An 11,440-nucleotide genomic window follows, 5' to 3' on the forward strand; every position below is an offset into this window, starting at 1 on the left:
TTCTGAGACGCCGTATTTGGCGGTGATTTAAATCTAAGTGTCTGGTGGATGAGTCCGTTTATAAATATAATCACTAACACGTACATTTATTGATTATTAATTAAGCTACTTTTTGCATGCATTATTATCTGCAAATGTAATACTGTGATGTATTTGGATATATATGCAATATATATGCAATATATGTATTTCTATTCAATTTATGTATTTATGTATTTATGCATCACCTATATCTTCATATATTTACATAATATTTTGCACCTTCTATGTGACATGAATATGTTATATAATTGACTAAATAATTGACACACTTTTAAATATTTTGGCACATGCACTTTAACAAAGGTTGAGAAAGGTTTTCAATTGGGATGAAATGCTGTCGTCACTATGGGCCAATACATTTTTCATTTTCTCCATAACTTTAGATATGGGAGTGCTGCCTCTATTTTACTATCTATCTATCTATCTATCTATCTATCTATCTATCTATCTATCTATCTATCTATCTATCTATCTATCTATCTATTACAGTTGTGCTCAAAAGTTTACATACCCCAGCAGAATTTTTGCTTTCTTTTTTCGGAGAATATGAATGATAGCAACAAAACTTTTCCTCCACTCATGCTTAGTGGTTGGGTGAAGCCATTTATTGTCAAAGTACTGTGTTTTCTCTTTTCAAATCATAGTGACAACCCAAAACATCCAAATGTCCCTGATCAAAAGTTCACACTCCCCATTTCCTAATGCCGTGTACTGCCCCCTCTAACATCAATGACAGCTTGAAGTCTGTTGTGGTAGTTGTGGATGAGGTTCTTTATTTTCTCAGATGGCAAAGCTGCCCACTCTTCTTGACAAAAAGCCTCCAGTTCCTGTAAATTCCTGGGCTGTCCAGCATGAACTGCACGCTTGAGATCTCCCCAGAGAGGCTTAATGATATTGAGGTCAGGAGACTGAGATGGCCACTCCAGAACTTCCATTTTCTGCTGTGTAGCCAATGACAGGTCGACTTGGCCTTGTGTTTTGGATCATTGTCATGTTGGAACGTTCAAACACGTCCCATGCGCAGCTTCCGGGCTGATGAGTGCAAATTTTCCTCCAGTATTTGCTGATAACATGCTGCATTCATCTTTCCTTCAACTTTGACCAAATTTCCTGTGCATTTGTAGCTCACATTTCCCCAAAACATCAGCGATCCACCTCCATGCTTTACAGTAGGAATGATGTTCTTTTCATCATAGGCCTTGTTGCACTGTCACCAACAAGGGTGTATACATATTTTGCAGTCACTAGAGCTTGCACCCATTTACACATAGGAGGTGCTGGTCAGGTTTTTTGTATAGCTGTTTTGGAGGGTGTGAGTCCCTCTGCTCTGACACTGCACTCCTCCCATTGACCTGCAAGTGTTCTCAACCAAATCTACTTGCCCATTCAAATTGTAGGCTTGCAGCCCAGGAGAGACATGTTTGTCCATTATTGTAGGCTTTTTAGCCTGAAAGTGGCATGTACAGTATGATAGAGAATGGTTATGATAGGACCCATCAGAGAAGTGTCACCTTGCCATGGTTGATGGGCACGCATGAATTGGCCAATTTATGCGCTAAGAACCTTCTCATTTTTTGGAAGTACATCTTGCTGAGGGACAATGCAGTTGGAAGTTATTTCCATTAACACTATATGTCTTGGCATTCATGGAGTACTGCTATGCTTCTATCTATCTATCTATCTATCTATCTATCTATCTATCTATCTATCTATCTATCTATCATCTATCTACAGTTGTGGCCAAAAGTATTGACACCCCTGCAATTCTGTCAGATAATACTCAGTTTCTTCCTGAAAATGATTGCAATCACAAATTCTTTGGTATTATTATCTTCATTTAATTTGTCTTAAATGAAAAAACACAAAAAGAATTGTCCTAAAGCCAAATTGGATATAATTCCACACCAAAAATAAAAAAGGGGGTGGACAAAAGTATTGGCACTGTTCGAAAAATCATGTGATGCTTCTCTAATTTGTGTAATTAACAGCACCTGTAACTTACCTGTGGCACCTAACAGGTGTTGGCAATAACTAAATCACACTTGCAGCCAGTTGACATGGATTAAAGTTGACTCAACCTCTGTCCTGTGTCCTTGTATGTACCACATTGAGCATGGAGAAAAGAAAGAAGACCAAAGAACTGTCTGAGGACTTGAGAAACCAAATTGTGAGGAAGCATGAGCAATCTCAAGGCTACAAGTCCATCTCCAAAGACCTGAATGTTCCTATGTCTACCGTGCGCAGTGTCATCAAGAAGTTTAAAGCCCATGGCACTGTGGCTAACCTCCCTAGATGTGGATGGAAAAGAAAAATTGACAAGAGATTTTAATGCAAGATTGTGTGGATGTTGGATAAAGAACCTTGACTAACATCCAAACAAGTTCAAGCTGCCCTGCAGTCCGAGGGTACAAAAGTGTTAACCCGTACTATCCGTCGGCGTCTGAATGAAAAGGTACTGTATGGTAGGAGACCCAGGAAGACCCCACTTCTTACCCCGAGACATAAAAAAGCCAGGCTGGAGTTTGCGAAAAATTACCTGAAAAAGCCTAAAACATTTTGGAAGAATGTTCTCTGGTCAGATGAGACAAAAGTAGAGCTTTTTGGGCAAAGGCATCAACATAGAGTTGTCATGTCGGACGCTGTTCACACTAGGGCGTCTGACAGACAGCGGTAATTCCACTTACGTCCACTGCACGCTCAGTGGCGTCGGCTAGACTTTATCCAGCTTGCTCGGGGTTAATCTAGCTGGTAATTTGGTTGGAGGCTGGGTCACGCCCATGGCCTTTAAATAGTCATGCTGGACTTTGGGTGTCGCCGATTATAGCTTGTGCTTTGTGCCTAGTGATTCCGGTCTGGAGTGGTGGTCTTGTTGTAGGAATATTGTAGCTAGTGGTGTATTATCCTTTGTCATATTCCTCCTTCCTATATTTGTATTTGTTTTGCCCTGTGCACATTATAGTTTATTCCTGTGTGTCTGCGGTGTGGTGCGTTTTTCTGTTTTCCCTGTCTGTGCTTTCTGTGGGGATTGGTGTGTGGTCTCTTCACTGGTTGGCGGGTGGTGGTTTCAGTTTAGGGCTGAAACAGGAGACAGGGTCAGGCCTGGCGGCCCAGACATGCACACCTTTAGTGTAACTTCTGGGAAAGGGACAGACAAGGGTTTCCCTAGCCTGAGGTATATTGCAGGGGCCCGGGTAACCAGCCTTAGTCTATCCAGTACTCCAGTGACATTATAATCGCCCCCCCCCCAAAAAAATAGTTTTTTTATGTCATGGATCCCATGACTTCCATAACCCGCCAGTTGGAGGCGCTGTCCTTACAGGTCACAGAATTGAAGGGGGCAGTTCAGCAACAGGGTCTTGTGGTGTCTAATGTGCAAGTGGAAACTGCAGGTAGAGTTGCAGAGCCAAAAATCCCTTTACCTGAGAGGTTTGCTGGGGAACACAGTAAATTTGTTGTTTTCCGTGAAGCTTGCAAATTATATTTTTGTATGCGCCCGCTTTCCTCGGGTAATGAGGCTCAGCGTGTGGGCTTGGTTTTGTCATTACTGAATGGAGATCCCCAAGCATGGGCGTTTTCATTACCTTCTGATTCAGCTGCATTTAACTCAGTGGAGAGTTTTTTTTTCTGCTCTTGGACTCATCTATGATGATCCTGAGAGATTGGCTGTAGCAGAATTTAAAATACGTGCTGTCCGCCAGGGGGAGCGATTGGTGGAGGATTACTGTTCTGAATTTCGCCGCTGGGCGGTGGACGCACAATGGAATGACCCGGCGCTGCGGAGTCAGTTTGTACATGGGGTTTCGAGAAGGGTTAAACAAGCCCTTCTGATGTATGAGACTCCTGCTTCTCTAGAGTCTGCCATGAGTCTTGTTGTCCGCATTGATCGCCGTTTGCATCAGGGGGCGCTAGAGATGCCACCTATGGGGGAGGTCGTAAGTGCACGTGAGGTTGCTGCAGGTGAGCCCACGGAGCCTATGCAAATCGCAGGGGTGTCACGTCAGCAAGACCCCTCGCTCAGGAAGCAGGGAGCCTGTTTTTGCTGTGGTAAAAAGGGGCATTATGTAAATGCTTGTCCTCTGTTTTCTAAGAAAAGTGCAACGGTGGAAAACTACTAAGCTCAGAGGGTGTGGAGGAGGCCAATCTTGAGCTTATGCATATCCTCCATGGTGGTCTCTCAATGTATGCTCCCTGCCAGAGTTATGGTCGCTGGCAGAGAGCTGCCAATCACTGTTTTTGTGGATAGTGGTCCTGCCATTAATCTCATTGATGAGGAATTTGCGCGCACGGCCGGGTTCACGGTCAAAAAATTGCCTCATCCTATCCGGGTGGTCACCATCAATGCTACCCCTCTCCCACAGGGGGAGAGTACTGAGTTTGTGGCTGAGGTGAAACTCAACATTGGGGTCCTACATTCTGAGCAGGTTACATGTAGGGTGCTCAGTAATCTTCCTGCACAAATGGTTCTGGGTTTTCCATGGTTATCTATGCACAACCCAGTTATTGACTGGAAAACTCAGGACATAATTCAGTGGAGCGGATTTTGCCAGAATTGCCTGGCCACATGTGTGTCCACTGTGACTCCAAGCATTCCTGAGTCACTGATGGATTTTGCGGATGTGTTCTCAGAGAAGGGTTGCTCAGAATTGCCACCACATCGCCCCTATGACTGTACTATTAGGTTTAAACCTGGGGCCAAATTGCCGAAAGCTAGGATGTTCAACATCTCTGGTCCTGAGAGGCAAGCGTTAAAAGACTACATTGCTGAGAGTCTGAGCAAAGGGCACATCAGGCCTTCATCTTCGCCAGTGGCAGCGGGGTTCTTCTTCATTAAAAAGAAAGATGGCGGACTACACCCTTGTCTGGATTTCAGGGAGTTAAACCAGATTACGGTTCGTGATCCATACTCTATGCCACTGATACCTGATTTGTTCAACCAGGTGGCTGGTGCTAAGTGGTTTTCCAAGCTTGACTTCAGGGGGGCATACAACCTCATAAGAGTCCTTCAAGGTGATGAGTGGAAGATGGCTTTTAATACTCCTGAGGGTCATTTTGAAAATTTGGTGATGCCATTTGAGTTGACAAACGCGCCTGCAGTTTTTCAACATTTCATAAATGATGTATTCTCGCATGTTCTTGGGAAATTCGTTATTGTGTACCTAGATGACATTCTCATTTATTCATGCAACCGTGATACTCATTTAGAGCATGTGAGGCAGGTGTTACAGCTACTCAGGGAAAATAATCTCTATGCTAAACTTGAGAAATGTGTATTTTCGGTTCAGGAGTTGCCTTTCTTGGGTTATATTGTGTCTGCTTCAGGGTTTAAAATGGACGCCGCTAAGGTGCAAGCGGTGCTGCATTGGGAACGGCCTGATAACCTAAAAGCACTCCAGCAGTTCCTTGGGTTTTCCAACTATTATAGAAAGTTTATCAAGGATTTTTCTACCATTGCTAAACCGCTTACTGACATGACGAAAAAGGGTACCAATTTCTCTGCCTGGCCTCAGGCTGCTGTGCGCGCATTTGAATTTCTGAAGAACAGTTTTGCTTCGGCCCCCATTCTGGTGCAACCGGACGTATCAAAACCATTTACCATGGCAGTTGATGTGTCTGAGGTTGGAGTAGGGGCGGTGCTGTCACAAGGCTCATCCTTGTGCGAGTTGCATCCATGCGCCTACTTTTCTAAGAAGCTGTCACCCGCCGAACGTAATTATGATATCGGCAACAGGGAGTTGTTGGCTATCAAGTTGGCTTTTGAGGAATGGCAACAATTCTTGGAGGGATCGGTCCATCAGGTTACAGTGATCACCGACCATAAAAATCTGCTGTATTTGGAGTCAGCCAAGCATCTGTCCCCCAGGCAGGCTCGCTGGGCATTGTTTTTCACGCGGTTCAACTTTTTTGTTACGTACCAACCTGGGTCTAAGAACACTAAGGCGGATGCTTTGTCCAGGTGTTTTCCGGGGGGAGAACCTCGGGAAGATCTGGTACCCATCCTCCAAAAGGGTGTAGTGGTCTCGGCTCTCACGACCGAAGTTGAGGCTGAGATTGCCGAGGCTCAGAAGGAGGTACCACCAGAGCTTCACATTAATAAATCATTTGTACTGCTCCATCTCCGCCTATAGGTGTTGGGTGAGCATCATGATGCTGTCCATCCAGGGGTTAGGGGTACCTTGGAGTTGGTGTCGCATCAGTTTTGGTGGCCCAAAATCTGACAGGACGTGGTCTCATACGTATCAGCATGTACCACATGCGCTAGGGCTAAGACGTCCCTCTCTCGTCCTGCTGGCACACTACATCCTCTCGGGGTACCCAGTAGGCCATGGACGGAGATTTCCATGGATTTTATCACAGATTTGCCCTCCTCTGCTGGGAACACGGTCATTCTGGTGGTTGTTGATCGGTTCTCAAAGATGTCGCACTTTGTGTCTTTGCCTTCGTTGCCTAACGCTAAGACTCTTGCTCAGGTATTTGCGCAGTAGGTGGTCAGACTTCACGGGGTCCCGTCTGACATCGTGTCTGATAGGGGTACTCAGTTTGTGGCAAAATTTTGGAAAGCTTTTTGCTCACGGCTGGGGATCAAGTTGTCGCATTCTTCTGCGTTTCATCCTCAGTCAAATGGTCAGACCGAGCGTATGAACCAGAATTTGGAGCAGTACTTACGTTGTTTTGTTTCTGACAATCAGGAGGAGTGGTCGACATTCCTTCCTTTGGCTGAGTTTGCTATAAATAATCACCATCAGGAATCGTCTGGGGAGTCCCCGTTCTTTTGTGTTTACGGGCTCCATCCTCCGTTTTGTACTCTGCATCAGGGGGGTTCTACTGGCGTCCCGGAGGAGGACCAGTTTGGAGCACAACTGGCATCCGTGTGGAGGAGAGTGAAACAGCGCTTGCTAAGCATAGGTGCAAGATACAAACAAGTGGCTGACAGTAAACGTGTGACTGGTCCGGACCTGAGTGTGGGTGACTGGGTGTGGTTGTCCACAAAAAACATAAAACTCAAGATTCCATCCTTGAAATTGGGTCCAAGGTTTATTGGTCCATTTAGGGTTGCCGCCATCATTAACCCGGTAGCCTACCGTTTGGCTCTCCCTACGGTATATAAAATACACAACATGTTCCACAGATCTTTATTAAAAAAGGTGGTGGGTTCTGTGGACACGGTGCCTATGCCACCTCCAGTCTTGACAAAAAAACCAATAGAAAAAAGGCAGCATAGAGTCCAAATAGATAAGTATAACAGCTTTATTAATAATCATACCAGGTTTAAAAACGACATAGGGAGAATCCCCGTGCTGCACTCAACACGCACCTAAAAGGACAGGTGGTGGGAGCCTATATATCCATATTTATGACCAAACCAGTTATGACAAAAAGTCATGGTGAATGTGCAGTTAAATACAATGGAAACACCTATGTTGGACCTCAGGTCCAAAAAATTATGCATAAAAGCACATTCACATCAAACTAGATATAAGTGTACATACCAGTAAGATATTAAGAATACTTCACGTTGTGGGCTGACACCTCACCTCTGTCCACCCCGACGTACGTTTCGGCTTTGTGCCTTTCAACATAGGTGTTTCCATTGTATTTAACTGCACATTCACCATGACTTTTTGTCATAACTGGTTTGGTCATAAATATGGATATATAGGCGCCCACCACCTGTCCTTTTAGGTGCGTGCTGAGTGCAGCACGGGGATTCTCCCTATGTCATTTTTAAACCTGGTATGATTATTAATAAAGCTTGTTATACTTATCTATTTGGACTCTATGCTGCCTTTTTTCTATTGTTTTTTTTGTCAATTTAAATGCAGTGGTCCAATAATGGTCCTATATTTGGTCCCATTTTTTCTGGTTTAAATATACCCTAGTTTTGGGTTCTATTACGATGTTGGTGACCTTTCTCTGTTCCACCTTAGTGTTTCACCTCCAGTCTTGGTGGATGGCAATTTGGAGTTTGAAGTCTCCAAGGTGGTTGACTCTCAAGTAGTGCGCCGCACATTACAATACCTGGTACATTGGCATGGTTATGGGCCGGAAGAGAGGTCCTGGGTACCAGCCTCGGACATACATGCGGACCGGCTGGTCAGTATGTTTCACCAACGCCATCCGGACAAGCCGGGTCCTATAAGTCGTGAGGGCCCTGCGGTCCCTCGTAGAAGGTGGGGTACTGTCATGTCAGATGCTGTTCACACTAGGGCGTCCGACAAACAGCGGTAATTCCACTTACATCCACTACACGCTCAGTGGCGTCGGCTAGACTTTATCCAGCTTGCTCGGGGTTAATCTAGCTGGTAATTTGGTTGGAGGCTGGGTCACTCCCACGGCCTTTAAATAGTCGTGCTGGACTTTGGGCATCACCGATTATAGCTTGTGCTTTGTGCCTTGTGATTCCGGTCTGGAGTGGTGTGTTGTGGATTCTGTTTTTGGGCTCCCTCTGGTGGTTACAACTGGTACTGGGTGACTTTGGTGGGTGGCGGTCTCTGGTTTCCACCTGTCCATCTGAGGCTGGGTGTTTCCTATTTAACCTGGCTTTCCTGTCATTCCCTTGCCGGCTATCAATGTATCAGTGTGTCTCTGTTACCTGCTCCTAAAGCCTTCAAGACAAGCTGAGTCCCCCCAGGAACGCTCCCCGGCTACTGTTAGTTGAGTGTTGAGGTTCAGGATCGCGGTCAGCTCAGGTTCCATCACCCTAGAGCTCGTCCTGTTTTTGCCCATGTTATTTGTTAAGTTCCCTGCCATTGGGAACATGACAGTATAGCCGGCCCACAGAGTGTTAATTGTTTGGGCTGAAGCAGGAGGAAAAGAAGTGTTGAAGGGTAATTTTTTTTTTTTTTCCCTCAGAGTTTTGCTGCCTAGCCCTTAATTGCTGTCTAGCTGCTTCTTACCTCCTCTTAACCCTTGAATGGCTCTGACCTTAGCTGTTTAACATGGATGTCCAGAGTTTGGCTTCAAGCCTGAATAATCTTGCTGAAAAAGTTCAAAACATACAGGATTTTGTTGTTCACACTCCTATGTCTGAACCTAGAATTCGTATTCCAGAGTTTTTTTCTGGAGATAGATCTACCTTCCTGAATTTCAGGAACAATTGCAAATTGTTTCTTTCTTTGAAATCTCGCTCCTCTGGAGACCCTGCTCAGCAGGTCAAGATTGTAATATCTTTCCTGCAGGGCGACCCTCAGAATTGGGCATTTGCATTGGCACCAGGGGATCCTGCATTGCTCAGTGTGGATGCGTTTTTTCTGGCACTGGGATTGCTCTATGAGGAACCTAATCTGGAGATTCAGGCTGAAAAGGCTTTATTAGCCCTCTCTCAGGGGCAAGATGAAGCGGAAGTATATTGTCAAAAATTTCGGAAATGGTCGGTGCTTACTCAGTGGAATGAGTGCGCACTGGCTGCAAACTTCAGAGATGGTCTTTCTGAGGCCATTAAGGATATTATGGTGGGGTTCCCTGCGCCTACAGGTCTGAATGAGTCTATGGCTATGGCCATTCAGATTGATCGGCGTTTACGGGAGCGCAAACCTGTGCACCAGTTGGCGGTGTCTTCTGAACGGGCACCTGAGACTATGCAATGTGATAGAATTCAGTCCAGAAGTGAACGGCAAAATTATAGGTGGAAAAATGGATTGTGTTTTTATTGTGGTGATTCAGCTCATGTTATATCAGCATGCTCTAAACGCACAAAAAAGGTTGATAAATCTTTTGCCATTAGTACTCTGCAGTCTAAGTTCATTTTGTCTGTAACTCTGATTTGTTCACTGTCATCCATTTCCGTCGATGCCTATGTGGATTCGGGCGCTGCCCTGAGTCTTATGGATTGGTCATTTGCCAAACGCTGCGGTTTTAGTCTGGAGCCTCTGGAAGTTCCTATTCCTTTGAAGGGAATTGACTCTACACCATTGGCTATGAATAAACCGCAGTACTGGACACAAGTGACCATGCGCATGACTCCCGTTCATCAGGAGGTGATTCGCTTCCTTGTACTGTATAATTTACATGATGTACTAGTGCTTGGTCTGCCATGGTTACAAACTCATAATCCAGTCCTGGATTAGAAAACAATGTCTGTGTTAAGCTGGGGATGTCAGGGGGTTCATGATGATGCACCTCTGATTTCAATCGCTTCATCTACTCCTTCTGAGGTCCCTGCGTTTTTGTCTGACTATCGGGATGTTTTTGAGGAGCCTAAGCTCAATTCGCTCCCTCCTCATAGGGATTGTGACTGTGCTATAGAATTAATTCCTGGCAGTAAGTTCCCTAAGGGTCATTTATTTAATCTGTCAGTGCCAGAGCATACTGCTATGCGGAATTATATTAAGGAGTCCTTGGAAAAGGGACATATTCGTCCATCTTCGTCCCCTCTGGGAGCAGGTTTTTTTTTCGTGGCTAAAAAAGATGGTTCCCTGAGGCCTTGTATAGATTATCGCCTTCTGAATAAGATTACAGTCAAATATCAGTATCCATTGCCATTATTGACTGATTTGTTTGCTCGCATTAAGGGGGCTAGGTGGTTCACTAAGATAGATCTTCGCGGTGCGTATAATCTTGTGCGGATAAAGCAGGGTGATGAGTGGAAAACCGCATTTAATACGCCTGAGGGCCATTTTGAGTATTTGGTAATGCCTTTTGGACTTTCTAATGCTCCTTCAGTCTTTCAGTCCTTTATGCACAATATTTTCCGTGAATATCTGGATAAGTTTATGATTGTGTATTTGGATGATATTTTGGTGTTTTCTGATGACTGGGAGTCTCATGTTCTACAGGTCAGGAAGGTGTTTCAAGTCCTGCGGGCCAATTCTCTGTTTGTGAAGGGCTCAAAATGTCACTTCGGAGTCCAGAAGATTTCTTTTTTGGGGTACATTTTTTCTCCTTCTACTATTGAGATGGATCCCGTCAAGGTTCAGGCGATTTGTGACTGGACACAACCTACATCTGTTAAGAGTCTTCAGAAGTTTTTGGGTTTTGCTAATTTTTATCGTCGGTTCATTACTAATTTTTCCAGTGTTGTTAAACCTTTGACTGATTTGACTAAAAAGGGTGCTGATGTTGCTAATTGGTCTCCTACGGCTGTGGAGGCCTTTCAGGAACTTAAGCGCCGGTTTTCTTCTGCTCCTGTGTTATGTCAACCAGATGTTTCACTTCCCTTTCAGGTTGAGGTTGATGCTTCCGAGATTGGAGCGGGGGCGGTTTTGTCACAGAGAAGTTCCGATGGCTCGGTGATGAAGCCATGTGCGTTCTTTTCTAGAAAATTCTCGCCCGCTGAGCGCAATTATGATGTGGGTAATCGGGAGCTTTTGGCCATGAAGTGGGCATTTGAGGAGTGGCGTCATTGGCTTGAGGGTGCTAGACATCGTGTGGTGGTCTTGACTGACCACAAAAATCTGATTTA

This window comes from Ranitomeya variabilis, chromosome 8, assembly GCF_051348905.1.
Source record: "Ranitomeya variabilis isolate aRanVar5 chromosome 8, aRanVar5.hap1, whole genome shotgun sequence".
In the NCBI taxonomy this organism is placed as follows: Eukaryota; Metazoa; Chordata; class Amphibia; order Anura; family Dendrobatidae; genus Ranitomeya; species Ranitomeya variabilis.